Source organism: Sus scrofa, chromosome 1 (assembly GCF_054392235.1).
Source record: "Sus scrofa isolate SSC_HxYL_T2T_F1_AM1 chromosome 1, Sscrofa_HxYL_maternal_Yorkshire_Landrace_v2.0, whole genome shotgun sequence".
Lineage (NCBI taxonomy): Eukaryota > Metazoa > Chordata > Mammalia > Artiodactyla > Suidae > Sus > Sus scrofa.
The window spans coordinates 128,948,955-128,958,471 of NC_139383.1; the positions used below are offsets into that span (position 1 = coordinate 128,948,955).

General features: G+C 38.0%; 1 long non-coding RNA gene across 1 annotated transcript in view; it reads right to left on the reverse strand.

Moving 5' to 3' along the window:
* LOC146406359 (uncharacterized) overlaps positions 1–7,499 on the reverse strand; it is a 38,970-nt gene extending 31,471 nt beyond the window's left edge. The window contains exon 1 of the long non-coding RNA XR_014811247.1: positions 7,390–7,499. This is a non-coding gene — a long non-coding RNA (uncharacterized LOC146406359). The remainder of the gene's footprint in view (positions 1–7,389) is intronic.
* Positions 7,500–9,517: the final 2,018 nt, after the last annotated feature.

The window sequence follows — 9,517 nt, forward strand, 5'->3', positions numbered from 1 at the left end:
TGCTATTTCTTTGGGCTGCTCCCACGGCATATGGAGGTTCCCAGGCTAGGGGTCGAATCGGAGCTGTAGCCCCCGGCCTACGCCAGAGCCACAGCAACTCAGGATCCGAGCCGCGTCTGCAACCTACACCACAGCTCACGGCAACGCTGGATCGTTAACCCACTGAGCAAGGGCAGGGACTGAACCCACAACCTCATGGTTCCTGGTCGGATTCGTTAACCACTGCGCCACGACGGGAACTCCATGATAGTCTCATTCTGTTTTGCTAATGGTCACCTCAAAAAGAACTAGAAAAAAACAAATTAAGCCCATAGTTAGCTGAAGGAAGGAAATAAAGATCATAGTGAAAGAAATGGAGACCAGAGAAAAATAGAAAAAAGATCGACAAAACTAAGAACTAGTTCTTATGGGAGTTCCCATCATGGCTTAGGGGTAATGAACCCTACTAGTATCCATTAGGATGCATGTTCAATCCCTGGCCTCAATCTGTGGGTTAAGAATCCAATGTTGCTGTAAGCTGTGGTATGTGGTTCACAGACATGGCTCAGATCTGGCATTGCTGTAGCTCTAGACCAGCAGCTACAGCTTTGATGAGGCCTGCAGGTGTGAAAAAAAATAAAATAAAGAACTGGTTCTTATAAAGATAACTAGACCAAATATATATATATATATTTGCTGCTATAAACTTTTCTCTCAGAACTTCTTTGGCTGTATCCCACATGATCTGATATGTTGTATTTACATTTTTATTTTAATAATTTTTTATTTCAGTTGCAGTTTCTTTCTTGACCCATTGTTTAGCAGTGTATTGTTTAATTTCCACATGCTTGTATATCTTTTCCTCTAGATCTAGATTGCTAGTTTTGCACTATTGTGGTCAGAAAAGATAGCTAGTGTGATTTTAATCTTTTTAGATTTGCTAAGATTTGTTTTGTGTCCTGTCCTATGATATATACTGGAGAATGTTCCATGTGCACTTAGAATGTGTATTCAGGAGTTCCCATCATGGCACAGTGGAAGTGAATCTGACTAGGAACCATGAGGTTGCAGGTTCAATCCTTGGCCTTGCTCAGTGGGTTAAGGATCCAGCGTTGCTGTGAGCTATGCTGTAGGTTGCAGATGCAGCTCGGATATGGTGATGTGGTGGCTGTGGTGTAGGCCGGCAGTCATAGCTATGATTAGACCCCTAGTCTGGGAACTTCCATATGCTGTGTGTTTGGCACTAATAAAAAAAAAAAGGATGTGTATTTAGCTGCTTTTGGATGGGACATTCTATATATATTTATTATGTCCATCTTATCTAATGTTTTTTTAAAGCCAGTGTTTCCTTGTTGATTTTCTGTCTGGATGATCTGTCTATTGATGTAAATGGGGGTATTACAGTCCCCTACTATTACTGTGTTACTGTCACTCTCTCCCTTTATATCTGTTAACATTTCTTTTATGTATTTAGGTGTTCCTAGCTTGGGTGCGTATATATTTACAATTTTTATATCATCTTGGAATAGACTCCTTTGTCATTATATAATGACTTTCTTTTTCTCTGGTTACCATTTTTATTTTTAAATTTTTTTTTTTTTTTTTTGTCTTTTTAGGGCCTCACCCATAGAATATGGAGGTTCCCAGGCTAGGGGCCAAATCAGAGTTGTTGCTGCTGGCCTCTGCCACAGCAGTGTGGGATCCAAGCCATACCTGTGACCTCTACCACAGCTCATGACAATGCCAAATCCTTAACCCACTGAGTAAGGCCAGGGATCGAACTAGTGTCCTCATGGATGCTAGTCAGATTCATTTCTGCTGAGCCACAATGGAAACTCCTATTTTTTTTTTCTGTTTTCCTTGGATCTTTTTTTTTTAATGATTTTTATTTTTTCCATCATAGCTGGTTTACAGTGCTCTGTAGTTTTCTACTGTATAGCAAGGTGACCCGGTCACACATACATATATACATTCTTTTTTTCACATTATCATGCTCCATCATAAGTGACTAGATACAGTTCTCAGTGCTAAACAGCAGGATCTCATTGCTTATTCATTCCAAAGGCAATAGTTTGCATCTATTAACCCCAAATTCTCAGTCCCTCCCACTCCCTCTCCCTCTCCCTCGGCAACCACAAGTCTGTTCTCCAAGTCCATGATTTCCTTTTCTGTGGACAGTTTCATTTGTGCCATATATTAGATTACAGATATAAGTGATATCATATGGTGTTTGTCTTTCTCTTTCTGGCTTACTTTACGTATTGGAACTCCTATTTTTTTAATTTTTAAAAACTTTTTGGCCATGACTGTGGCATGTAGAAGTTCCCAGGCCAGGGATCGAACCTATGCCACAGCAGCCATCCAAGCCACAGCAGTGACAGTGCCAGATCCTTAACCCACTGAGTCATAAGGGAACTCCTTTTTTTATTTTTTCTTGTTACCATTTTTTCTTTGAAGTCTATTTTGATATAAATAGATGGCTACACCCACTTTCTTTTTGCTTCTGCTTGCTTGGAATATTACCTTCTGCCCCTTTACTTTCAGTCTCAGACTGTTAGAGCTGAAATGAGTCTCCTTAGGCAGCATATATTTGGGTATTTTTTTTTTTAATCCATCCAACCACTCTGCGCCTTTTGTTTTGTGAGTTCAGTCCATTTATATTTAGGGTGACTACTGATATGTAGTAACTTACTACTGCCATTTTATCTTTTGCCTTCTGGTTATTTTGTCTCTCAATTGTTTTCTTTTTTTCCTTCTGTTTCTGTCTACCTTTGTTAACTTACTGGTTTTTCATGGTGATTTACTCATTTTCCACTTTTTTATGCTTCATGTCTCTGACCTAGATTTTTGCTTAATGATCACTGGGAAGTATATATAGAACATATCATAGATGCATTGTTATTAGCAGAAAATGGACTATTTTATCTTCATTGGCTTATAAAAGGTTCCATTCTTTTACTCTTCCCATATTACATTTTTGTTGTCACAATTTATCTTTTTATGCTGTGGATCTGTTACCAAATTGTAGTATCTATAGTTACTTTCTTTTTCTTTCTTTTTTTTTTTTTTTCTTTTTTTGTCTTTTTGCCGTTTCTTGGGCTGCTCCCACGGCATATGGAGGTTCCCAGGCTAGGGGTCCAATCGGAACTGTAGCCACCGGCCTACACCAGAGTCACAGCAACTCGGGATCTGAGCTGCGTCTGCAACCTACACCACAGCTCACGGCAACGCCAGATGGTTAACCCACTGAGCAAGGCCAGGGATCGAACCCGCAACCTCATGGTTCCTAGTTGGATTCGTTAACCACTGAGCCACAACGGGAACTCCTATAGTTACTTTCAATGCTTTTTTCATCTAATATTTGTGCTATAATTGTTTTCAATTTTAAAATAGTGTTACACTTTTCTAATTCTATGTATCACCTTAATTAGAGTTTTGCATACTTTCTTCTTTTTGTTTCAGTTTCTTTCAACTTTTCTTGTAAGGCAGGAGTAGTGATGGTGAAATGCCCTCAGCCTTTCTTTATCTAGGAAAGCCTTTATTTCACCTTCAAATCTAAAGGATAATTTTGTCAGATAAAATATTCCTGGCTAGCAATTTTTATCCTTCACTAGTTAAATATGTCATTGTACTCTCTCTGGGTCTGTACAGTTTCTGTTGGGAAATTTGCTGATAGTAATGGGTTGGAGGTTTGGTGGAAGTTTTTTTATATATTACTATCACTTTTTTCTCCCTGCTTGCATTTAAAATTCATCATTGACTTTTGACAGTTTCATTATAATCTACCCTAAAGGTTTGGGGGTTTTTTTATTTGTTTTTGTCTTTTTAGGGCCATACCTGCAGCATATGGAAGTTCCCAAGCTAGGAGTTGAACTGCAGCTGCAGCTACCAGCCTATGCCACAGCCACAGCAATGCTAGATCCAAAATCCACCAAGTGAAGCCAGAGATCAAACCTGTGTCCTCATGGATACTAGTTGGGTTTGTTACCACTGAGCCATGACGGAAACTCCTTAAAGGTCTTTTTACATTGAGACAGTTAGCTTTGTGGACACGTGTATCCAGTTTCTTTCCCAGATTTTAGGAAGTTCTCAGCTATTATTTCAAATTTTTTGCCTCTTCTGGTTTTATTGAGATATAATTTACATAAGGCACTCTATAAGTTTAAGGTATATAGCATAATGATTTGGCTTATATAAATCATGAAATGATTATCACAGTAAGTTTAGTGAATATTCATCATCTCATATAACTACAAAATAAAAGGAATTTTTTAAAAATCTTCCTTGTGGTAAGAAATTTTAAGATGTTCTCTCTCTCTCTTTTTTTTTTTGGCTGCACCCACAGCATGTGAAAGTTCCTAGGGCAGGGATCAAACCCAAGCCACAAAAGAATTCCAGGATTTACTCAACTTTCACATATAACACATGGCAGTGTTATTTATCATGTTGTACATTCCATCTCTAGTGCTTATTTATCTTACAAATGTTTGACTGCCTTCTCTTATTTTCCCTTCCACTTATCCCCTGCAAGTTAAGTGGTAAACATACATTTGATCTCTCTTTGAGTTTGCTTGGTTTTAAAGTAGAATTGACCTAAAACACTATGTTCCTTTTACACAACATAATGGTTTAGTGTTTCTATACATTTCATAATGACCACAAGTCTAGTTACAATACATCACCATATATAGATATTACATAATTATAGACTATATCCCCCACACTGTATATTTCATCCCTGTGACTCATTTATTTTGTAACTGGGAATGTGTACCTCTTAATCTCCATCATCTATTTTTTCCTCTCCTGCCCCTTGAGTGACTACATGTTTGTTCTCTGTATCTGTTATGTTAGGTTTGTTCATTTGCATTTTAGATTCCACTTATGAGTGAAATCATACAATGTTTGTCTTTCTGACTTATTCACTTAGCACAATACCATCCAGGTCCATTCATGTTGTTGCATAAGACAAGATTTCATTCTTTTTTGGCAGGTTAATATTCCACTCTGTGTGTGTCTGTATACCATATCTTTATCTGTTCATCTATTGATGGACCTTTTGGTTGCTTACATATATTGGCTATTATTCATAATGCTACAGTGAACATAGGGGTGCAAATATCTTTCCTAATGAATGGTTTTGTTTTCTTAAGTTAAACACACAGGAGAGGATTTGCTGGATCATATGGTAGTTCTATTTTTAATTTTTTTGTCCAACCTCTATATTGTTTTCCTCAGCTATTATCTCTTTAAATAAACTCTCTGCCCCTCTCTTCTTTTTCTGGTTACCCATTCATCTTATGTTGGCTTTTCTAATGGAATCTGATAATTCTCATTGTTCACACTGTTTTTGGTCACAACCATGGCATGTGGAAGTTCCTGGGCCAGGTATCGAACCCATGCCACAGCTGTAACCAGAGCCATAGTAATGATAACACTGAATCCTTAACTTGCTAAGCCATGAGGGAACTCATAATTCACACTTTTAAAAAACCTTAGTTCTCTCCCCTCTTTCATCTAAATCATTTCTTGTGTGTGTGTGTGTATGTGTGAGTGTGTATCACATTTTCTTTAACCATTTCAATATTGCTGGGTATTTATTTATTTATTTGTTTGTTTGTTTATTGTCTTTTTGCCATTTCTTGGGCCGCTCCCGTGGCATATGGAGGTTCCTAGGCTAGGGGTCTAATTAGAGCTGTAGCCACCGGCCTACGCCAGAGCCACAGCAACGCGGGATCCGAGCTGCATCTGCAATCTACACCACAGCTCATGGCAACGCCGGATCCTTAACCCACTGAGCAAGGCTAGGGATAGAACCCGCAACCTCATGGTTCCTAGTTGGATTCATTAACCACTGAGCCATGACGGGAACTCCACTGGGCATTTATTTCCATGAGTTTTTTGACATATAGTTAATGTATAACATTATACAAGTTTTGGGTGTACAATATATTGATTCACAATTTTTTTTCCTTTTATATGGCTGCCTCTGTGACATATGTAAGTTCCCAGGCTAGCAGTCAGATCAGAGCTGCAGCTGCTGGCCTACACCACAGCCACAGCAACTCGAGATCCAAGCCATATCTGCAACCTACACCACAGCTCATGGCAATGCTGGATCCTTAACCCAGTGAGGCCAGGTATCAAACTCGCATTCTCACGGATATTAGTAAGATTCTTAACCTGCTGTGCCACAATGGAAACTCCTTGATTCACAATTTTTAAAGGTTAATTTCATTTATAATTATTATAAAATACTTTCTATATCCCAGTGTATCCTTGTAGCCTATTTGTCTTATACATAGGAGTTTGTATCTCTTAATCACCTACCCATATCTTGTCCCTTCCCTGTCCCCACCGGAACAACTAGTTTGTTATCTGTAATCTATGAGTCTCTTCCTTTTTTATTATATTCACTAGTTTGTTTTATTTTTTTGGATTCCACAAACAAATAACATACATTATCTGTCTTTCTGTCTGACTTATTTCACTTAGCATAATACCCTCCAAGTCCATCCATGTTGTTGCAAATTGCAAAATTTTCTTTGTATGGCTGAGTTAGTATTCCATTATGTATATAAACAATGTCTAATTATAATTTATCCTTTCACCTGTTGATGGACACTTAGGTTGCTTCCATCTATGGCAATTATAAATAATGCTGCTATGAACATTGCATGTATATATCTGATTAGTGGGGTTTTTTCTTCAGATATATACCCAGGAGTGGAACTGCTCATCATAGAGTAGTTCTGTTTTTAGTTATTTGTATACTGTAACTGTGTACTGTTTTCTAGAATAGCTATACCAGTTTACAGTCCCACCAGCAATGTGCGAATTTTCCCTTTACTCCACATCCTCACTAACATTTGTTATTAGTGTTCTTTTTAATAATAGCCATTTTGACATGTGTGAGGTGATAGCTCCTGTGATTTTAATTCACATTTCTCTGATGATTAATGATGTTGAGCAGCTTTTCATATGCCTGTTTGCCATCTGTGTGACTTCTTTGGAAGAATATCTGTTCAGGTTTTCTGCCCATTTTTTTTTCTTTTCTTTTTTTTATGGCCGCATCTGCAGCATATGGAAATTCCTGGGCTAGGGGCCAAATCAAAGCTACAGAGGCAGGCCTACACCACAGCCACAGCAACACCAGATCTGAGCCACATCTGCAAACTACACTGCAGCTTACAACAATGCCAGATCCTTAACCCACTAAGTGAGGCCAGGGATTGAACCCACATCCTTATGGAGACCATGTCAGGTCCTTAACCTATTGAGCCACAATAGGAACTCCCTGCCCATTTTTTAAATTGTGTTGCTTTTATTTAATGTTGTGTCATATGAGCTACTTATATATTTTGTATATAAACCCCATATCGGTCATATTATTTGCAAATATTTTCTCACCTTCGGTAGGCTGTTTTTTCATTTTGTTGATTGTTTCCTTTGCCGTGCCAAAGCTTGTAAGTCTGTCAATGTGGTCCCACATGCTTGTTTTTACTCTCATTTTCTTTGCTGTAGAAGACAGAGTCAAAAAATATTGCTATGATTTATGTCAAATAGCAATCCACCTATGTTTTCTCCTAGAAGTTGAATGGTTTCAGTTCTTACATTTAGGCCTTTAACCTGTTTTGAATTTATTTTTATATGGTTTTAGAAAATGTTCTAATTTCATTCTTTTACATGTAACTGTTCAGCTTTCCCAGCACCACTTATTGAAGACTGTCTTTTCTCCACTGTATATTCTTACTTCCTTTGTTGTAGATTGACCATAAGTGCATGTGCTTGTTCGTGGACTGTATTCTGTTCCATTGATCTATGTGTCTCTTTTTGTGCCAGTATCATACTGTTTTAATGATTGTTGCTTTGTGGTAAGGTCTGAAGTCAGGGACTATGATTCCTCAAGTTGTTTTCTTCTTTTTCAAGGTTGTTTTGACTATTCAGTGTCTTTTATGTTTCCATATGAATTTTAAAATTATTTGTTCTAGTATTTTGATAGGGATTACATTTACTCTATAGATAATCTTGGTCATTTTAACAGTACTAATTCTTCCAATCCATAAACATAGTATATCTTGCCATCTGTTGTTGTCTTCAATTTCTTTCATCAGTGAATTATTGTTTTCCAAGTACAGATCTTTTACTTCCTTAGTTTTATTCCTAGGTATTTTTTTGATGCAATTATAAATGGGGTTGTTTCTTTAATTTCTCTTTCTGAGAGTCTATTTATAATGTATAGAAATGCAACAGATTTTTGTATTTTAATTTTGTATCCTGCAATTTTACCAAATTCATTGATGAGCTTTAATAGTTTTCTGGTGGCATCTTTAGGATTTACATGTCATTGGCAAACAGTGGTGGTTTTACTTCTTTCTTTTCAATATGGATTCCTTTTATTTCTTTTTCTTGTCTGATGGCTGTAGTTAGGACTTCCAATACTATGTTGAGTAAAGTGGCAAGAGTGGGCATCCATGTCTTGTTCCTGATCTTAAAGGAAATGCTTTCCACTTTTCATTGTTGAGTGTGATGTTACCTCTGGGTTTGTCATATCTGACCTTTATTATATTGAGATATTTTCCTTCTATGCTCACATTCTTTTTTTTTTTTTTTTTGTCTTTTTGCTATTTCTTTGGGCCGCTCCCGCGGCATATGGAGGTTCCCAGGCTAGGGGTCTAATCGGAGCTGTAGCTACTGGCCTACGCCAGAGCCACAGCAACGCGGGATCCGAGCCGCGTCTGCAACCTACACCACAGCTCACGGCAACGCCGGATCATTAACCCACTGAGCAAGGGCAGGGACCAAACCCGCAACCTCATGGTTCCTAGTCGGATTCCTTAACCACTGCACCACGACGGGAACTCCATATGCTCACATTCTGGAGAGTTTTTACTGCAAATGGATGTTGAATTTTCTCAAAAGTTTTTTGTGCATCTATTGAGAGGATGATATGGTTTGTATTCTTCATTTTGTTAATATGGTATATCACATTGATCAATTTGCAGATATTAAAAATTCCTCGCATCCCTGGGATAAATCCCACTTGACCATGCTGTGTGATCCTTTGGATGTATTGGATTCAGTGTGCTCATATTTTGTTGAGCATTTTTGCATCTATGTTCATTCAATGATATTGGCTTGTAATTTTCTTTTTTCTGTGACATCTTTGTCTGGTTTTGGTATCACAGTAATGCTGGCTATGTAGAATGAGTTTAGAATTATTCATTCTCTGCAAGTTTTTTGGACTGGTTTGAAAAGGATAGGTGTTAACTCTTTAAATGTTCGGTAGACTTCACCTGTGAAGCCATCTGTTCCTGGACTTTTGTTAAGAGTGTTTTTAATTACTGAGAGTTCCTTTTGTAGCTCAGCAGGTTAAGAACCCAACTAGCATCCATGAGTTTGGATTTAGTCACTGTTCTCGCTCAGTGGGTTCCAGATCTGGCATACGCACATCTGTGTAGGTCACAAATGTGGCTTGGATCTGGAGTTGCTGTGGCTGTGGTGTAGGTCTGTCCCTGCAGCTCTGATTTGGTCCCTA